Source organism: Sinocyclocheilus anshuiensis, unplaced genomic scaffold (assembly GCF_001515605.1).
Source record: "Sinocyclocheilus anshuiensis isolate Anshui unplaced genomic scaffold, SAMN03320099.WGS_v1.1 scaffold192, whole genome shotgun sequence".
In the NCBI taxonomy this organism is placed as follows: domain Eukaryota; kingdom Metazoa; phylum Chordata; class Actinopteri; order Cypriniformes; family Cyprinidae; genus Sinocyclocheilus; species Sinocyclocheilus anshuiensis.
Window position 1 is genome coordinate 882,133 of NW_015554077.1, and position 7,396 is coordinate 889,528.

General features: G+C 42.6%; 1 pseudogene; it reads right to left on the reverse strand.

The window, feature by feature from the left end:
- Positions 1 to 503: 503 nt before the first annotated feature.
- On the reverse strand, positions 504 to 5,843 carry LOC107669006 (uncharacterized; annotated as a pseudogene).
- Positions 5,844 to 7,396: the final 1,553 nt, after the last annotated feature.

The window sequence follows — 7,396 nt, forward strand, 5'->3', positions numbered from 1 at the left end:
AGCAGGTGGAGCTGGGCCTGCACTTGATGTCGAAGCACCAGAAGATGTTAGGGATGTTAAGCTGGATAAGGACTAGTGTGCTTAACAATGACCCAGGTGCTGAAATGGGCTGCACAACTCCTGATGCTGTGGGGGCAGGTGCGATGGGGCACTCCCTGGTGGCAGCAGCGGGCCGTCGACCTGGTCGCAGAAGAGGAGCCTGTCCTTCTCGATTTGGCGGAAGGATAAACTGATGTTTTAGGCCTGATGTTGATGTGGCTTCATCCAATTTTTGCCTCGGTGGAGGAAGCTGCATATCAGCCACAGCAATTGGGTCAGGTGGAGTCAGTCCCTGAGCGAGGACACTCATTTCCTGAATCTTCTGCCGCCACTGAAACCTGAAAATAAATTACTTGTATTATATATATTTTTAGAAGTATTCAGTTAATTTGAAGCAAATAATGTGCCTTGCTTACCACTGAATGAGTGTCCTCTGGTTTAACTCAAACAGCTGGTTCATTGTTTCATCTATCAACCTGCGACTGTTGAGCACCAGCTCTCGGATGTGGTGGTAATCCAAGAGGATTTTAGACCACCTGGGGGTGCAAACTCCAGCCTTCTTGGTCGGCAACTTGTGTAAAGCACACAGCTTCATACAAATGGCCTCAACCAAGCGGCTGGTGCTGGACTACTGTGCTGGACCCCCAGGATGTCCAATCAGACACCGTTTCACACTCTCCACACCCGGTGTGACTCCGGACTGCTTCGGTGCCTTAAAGCGCCCATGTGTCAGCTGAGGTTTATGTTGAGGCTGATAGTTGACCCGCTGTTTATCAGTATCAGGGAGAATTGTCCACAGCTGGATGGCATCTGTCACCTGCAGGTCAGTGAGGTAAGGAGCCTCACGAAGACCCACCAGGTAACGAGCCAGATCCTGAACCTTGTCCCACCTAGCGATGCCATGTCACTACCAGTCAAAAGTTTTTGGACCGTAAGATTTTTAATGTTTTTTAAATAAGTCTCTTCTGCTTACCAAGCCTGCATGTTTTTGATCCAAAATACAGCAAAAGCAGTAATATTGTGAAATATTTTTAAAATGTAATTTAGTCCTGTGATTTCAAAGCTGAATTTTCAGCATCATTACTCCAGTCTTCAGTGTCACATAATCCTTCAGAAAGCATTCTAATATGCTGATTTGCCATCCAAAAAACATTTTTTATTAATATTATCAATATTTAAAACAGGTTCAATCTGTTTTTCTCCAGATTGTTTGATGAATAGAAAGATCCAAGATCAGCATTTATCTGAAATAAAAAGCTTTTGTTATATTATACACTATACCATTCAAAAGCTTGGAGTCAGTATATTTAAATCATTATATATTTATTATTAAATTCTGAAATTATAGATCAAAAGTGATGATAAACACATTTATATAAATTTATATAATAAATTTATATAAATGCTCTTCTTCTTCTCCACTATTTTTAACCTAATAATAATAAATGTTTTTTGAGCAGCAAATCAGAATATTAGAATGATTTCTGAAGAATCGTGTGACTGGAGTAATGATGCTAAAAATTCAGCTTTTAAATCACAGGAATAAATTTTAAATTTTAAAATATATTCAAATAGCAGCTATTTTAAATAGTAAAAATATTTCACAATATTACTGCTTTTGCTGTATTTTGGATCAAATAAATGCAGTCTTGCTGATCAGAAGAGAATTCTTTAAAAAACATTGTCGAAAAACTTTTGACTGGTAGTGTATGTGGAATAAAATGAGAATGAAATTAAATAAAGCCCTTAGAGTGTCTTACCTGAGCCTCGTCGGAGAGACTGCTTCCAATGTCAGATGGCTGTGACAGCACTGAAGTGGCAGGGCCAAGATGCTGTCCTTCTCCACCAAATGATGTGGACGGCTCAGCCAGTGATGCTGGGGACTGAGGCAGAGGCAAAGATGAGGGGCTGCTTTTGAGATCATGGCAGGGGTCATCCTCATACAGCACTGGAACTGTGATGTCCTCCATACTCTATTCCTCAAACCCCTTGCAGGTCCTTATCATCAACAGCCTCCACCAGCCTGTCTTCCTCCTCTGGGTTCTGGAGCACTAGAGTCAGTGTTTTACCAGTTTGCCAAACAAAAAAGGCTTTTAAATGTCACATACACGAGCTGCTATGAAGTAACTGGTTACATGTAATAAAGTTATGTAATTACATTAAAAACTATTGTGATTATAACCAGTTACTAGTGACTTGTCAGGCAAGACAGCTTTGTCAATGCTTATGACATCAGAACTGTAATATTACTGTAGAGTGTGACATTTATTAATGTGACATTACTTTAAAGTAATGGAAGCAGTTACAGTGCTTATATTTTTTACAGAAAAATTAGTAATCCATATGCATGTAATACCTGGAATAAAACGGTTCAGGTGGATGTGGAATAACTCCAAGGAAGTAGAGCCACGGGCACACCTGTAGCAGCACAGCTCCACACCGCCTTTCTTCAGTGTCCCCGTCTTCATGTAGAGCGGAAAGTTCTCTGGGTCTTGGATACACTGTACGTGCTTCCGCTGTTCTTTCCATATAGAACTCCCAGAGTGTCCTTCCTGTTCGCACTGTCAAACAGATCAATCAGTGATCCAATCAATCTGGTGGTCTCCTCCACCCCCCTGGTCCTCCTCCGGTAGTGCAGTGCCAACTCCCTCAGGGTAATGCGAGCACTGACCGCCCTTTCTGAGCTGTGGCCAGTCTTCATTGCCGCAAGCTCACCCTCCTTTGTACGGCAAAGAGCAGCCACATCCTCTGGATCCCACTGAAAGATGCACGCAGACAGACATGCCATGAAGATCCCGTAGAGTGGATGAGCCTCTCTTGTGACACCGGCAGCAAATCGCCGCATGAAGTGCCAGATATCAAGGCACACAACAAGCTCATCCCAATCCGAAAACATGATCTTCACCTGAGACAGGCCGTGCTGACTGCAGCAATCTCTGTCCACGTACATCAATTTTGGGGCTGCCTCCCGGTAGCGTTTCATCAGGCCAGCTGCCATGGGGTACAGTCCATGTCCCTCAGCGGCAGTCAGCACAGAGACAAGGACCTGGCCATGCTTGTTTCCCACATTTGTGCACCAGGCAGCTGTTTCTGAAGCAGCACTGGCAAATTTCTTTGGAAAAATAAGGGTGTTCATTATGTACACACACATATCCATATCTGGCAAATTTCTGGATATAAACAGGGTTGTTATACCTTTTTTGTGGAATCCATCTTGAGAATACAGCCAAAGACAGATGCAATTTTGGCCTTGCCCCCGTGCAGTCGCCCCAGAACATCCCTGGCGTACATGGTTAACAGCCACTTAGGTTTAGGTAGGGCAGGTAAAAGGGGAGGCTCAGCAAACACAGGAAGCTGCACAAGGGAGGACCTTGTGAATGGTTCGCAGGCAGTCATGTACTGCAAGACACGCTGTGTCCATACCTCACTGTGCTGTTCCATCACACTGTTGCCCAGTGTCCTCTCCCTCATCATCCTCAGCACCCGGTTGTCACATGAGTATCTAAGGAAACAACAGTATAATCATGCAAATGCTTTGGTTGGTAAAAAATAACAAATAAAAGTGCCTAACAATGAATGGTTGTCATTATGAATTACCTGTATGTCAGCAAAGCTGGAAACTGACAGCGGTGGCCCATATCCAGTTGTCTTAAGATGTCCTTGGACCAGGCAGGATACTTCTTTTTGCAGCGTTTGCACTCCAGATACTCAGTGGCAAGTTCATACCACCCGTCGATGTCCAAGACCTTGCGCACGGTATGGTAAAGTCCTGCTGCTATTAGTCTGTGCTTACTGGGCGAACACATGCAAGAGGAATTAACCACATCTTAAGCGGCATCCATAAGAAAAGGGGCCGACAGAAGAAGAGGTCGGGTGAGGTGGGCGGCTGAGTGTAAATTAAAGGGGGCTGAAGAGGATACCACCAAAGCTTCAGCTGGGACACTAGTTCTGGCTTGCCGGTTCACGGGTTGGCCTTAAATAGTGTGTTCCGGATCCACTCTTCCAGATGGAAGATGATCTTTCCAGTGACTTGGAAGCTCAGCTGGTGGCTGATGATGTGGAGCATCTGGTGTTTCCGATGATGGAGACGAACCAGCAGAAGCCTCTGAGTGAACAGTAACAAAAACAATATAAGGATGACTGTTGCATTTGATAATAATATGCCATAAATGCAGCCAAAGCAGTAATTTTGGACAAGTATTAATAATTAGTGAAGAAAATGGTACTAGTGTTAAGAAGCAAAGAACACAGTGTACACTTTATTGAGGATCAGATGGAATGGAGTAAGGAAAATGAGGTGTGATGAATTCAGTATAAAGTAATGATGCCCACAGACATGAAGCATGCACGCAGATACAGTAAGGAAAAACTGTCCCTCTAATCATTAGAACAATGAATCTCCACCATCCTGTCTACTCAGGGGGAGCTAAAGAGTGAGTGAGTAGAGCAAGCCATGTGAAAAAGTTATCCGGTGATTGTTTAACAACAGGTAAGTTTGGAAACCAAAATAAATACACTGACACCTTTGGACATCCTTAAGGTTTTGAAGAAGTGCACTCAAAGAATGCATCCCGCTTGAGGCATGATGTGACATAATTCTGTATTGTAAACAAAAAATATTAAAAAAAAAAATTCCCAAACATAACGCTTCTCAGTGTGTTTTCACAAAACATTCTTATAATATTTGCATTTGTGTCGTCATGCCACACCTGTATTTAGCTGTGCTTCACATTGTGATGCAGCAAATACAAGCCCCTCATCATCACCTTCAGCAGTGGGAACGGAAGTGCCTGGAGCACAAATGTTAAAACTATTACTGTAAACAATACACGGAGACAAACATATGGTGAAGACAAGATGGTGCTTACTTACCAATAGCAAAAAGCTGTCTTCGGGCCAAATGTTTGGCTGAGGGTTCTGCTGCTGGAGGAGATAAAGTAGACTGCAGTAATGGATCTGGAAACAGCAAGTGGACAAGTTTGCCATAACGCTAAATTAATACATGTAGAACTGCTGTAGGGAAAATTCAATATTCACACTCCTACTCACAGGGTTTAACTGGTGACATGAGTTTTCGTGCCAGCTGGGAAGGAGACAAATGTTTGCCATGCGCCAACAGCACTTTCACAGTGGCGGTCTGCTGTACACCAGTTCGGATGGCTACAGGTGGAGGTGCAGAGGCACTGGAGATTGCAGGTGGAGGTGCAGATACACTGGAGGTTGCAGGTGGAGGTGCAGGCTGACGTACACTGGTGCTCACAGCAGAACCCTGAACCCTGTCTTTTCAGGACATAAGCCTTGAAAATGGCCATGTTGGTGTTGGGCCTGGCATCTGCCTTAACCAGGTACCTGATGAGGGCTTGGGCCTCCTTGCTCTGGTCCTCATAAACATATTTCATGGACCGGCCCTGGAAGTCACCAAACTCCACCATCAAGCTGCCCTGGTCTCCAGTTGCCCGGGCTTCTGCTTGCATTTCCTGCTTCCTCTCATACTTCTCCACTTCTTCTGCCATCTCTCTAATATGTGAAGTGTACTGTAGGAACAGTTGTTTATTTTCTGACAGGGGTGTTGTCTGCTCTGTCTCTTTGTAAATGCTGAGCACCAAGTACACTGTGTACCCCAGAGAGTTTTCCAGGAGCCATCTAAATCTCAGTTTGCAGTGAGCCAGTACTAAAAACTGGTCACTGGGGTCTCCACCGTTTGTGCTGACAAAAGTACTGGCCTCTGCCAGCACCTCCTCCTTAGGTTTGGCCCTTCCAGCCTGCACATTTTCAAAGCACTTCATCTCCGCCGATGGCGCCATGAGGAGTCGGCTTGATGTTGCCGATTGGCATCGAAAAAAGGGGTATGTATATGCGTACATTTTCTGAAATGAAAATCAGAAACAGACAATTAGCTCTAGCAATCTGAAAGATACCTGTACGTTAAGTGTGTAATGATAATTTAACAAGCTACACGTAAACCATATTACTGTGGTAATAAACATGACCACAAACTAGCCTGACGATGAGTTTTCTACAGAAGACAGGAATCCCTGATATATCAAATGTGTAAAGTCAAATATGAAATCTGAAATTTCCTTTTAGTAACGATTCTAGGGGTCCAGGATTGCCATGGGGGCTCAGAGGAGGTCACTAGTATTATTACCAAATATAAGTAGTATATATAAGCAGATTCTGGGTAGTAACTGATTACATGTAAATGTATTACATAATCAGATTCTAAAAAAAATTTTTAGTACGTTTTTTTTTTTTGATTGATTTTAAAATGATTAACTTTAATATTTTTTATTTAATTCATTATTAGCTTTTCATTCAAGCACAAACTCCCTGCAGTTCCTTCAGAAACATGTGTTTAATGCACTTCATGTTGTTAATAACATTAATGGAATATATTTTCTTACTCTTTGCATTTTTATGTCAATATGGTACAAGATTATCCTGTTTGAGTAAGTGTGATAAACAAGTTAGGTCAAAAGTAATCTAAAAATAATAATAATAATCTAAAAGTAATCTGATTATGTTACCTAAAATGTGTAACGTTAATGTAATGGATTACGTTACTAACTAAAATTTTTGTCATGTAATTTGGAATCAGTAACAGATCACAATTTGTAAGTAATCTACTCAGCTCTGTATATAAGTAAATAAATATTAGTCATTTTTATTCGCACACAATACACACATCGTTGACAGCAATATAGCTTAGTTAGCGGACGGCCGATTTATCGGGCTATTTTTTTGACGTATTTATCATGGGAAAAGTTACAGGTTCACAGGTACTGAAAAAAACGTGTGCTATACATGCTAGCTAGCTATATTGGCACATTTAATTTGCCAAAAATACGCATTATATATGAACAAATAATGATATTCAATGATATTCAATAATGAAGTAAAGCTTAGCCTTACCTATCGCAAAGATGACAATAATAGCGGCCGGCGATTGGTCAAAAGCAAGCCACAGGAGAGAAACGCGATTGGTCAAATGTTAGCCACCGGAAAGAAACGTGATTGGTCAAAAGTAAGCCACGAAACGCGATTGGTCAAAAGTAAGCCACAGGAGAGAAACGCAATTGGCTCACGTGGGCTTACTTTGGCACAGTTGGTGGGATGCAGTAGGCGCAAGTGAGAGGTAGCGGGATCAATGCCTGCATTCTCCAAGCTGGATCCTGCCCTTTTACGCTCACTTCCATAAAGAGACAGACTGCACTTTGACGCTGTGAAGCGACGCGTTGGGTGCCGAAAAAGTTTTTAGGACTGGGTCCTGCACACATTCCTGGCAAAAGCAGGTCCCACCGAGATTTTAACTCGGATCGCTGAATTCAGAGTCCAGAGTGCTAATCATTGCACCATG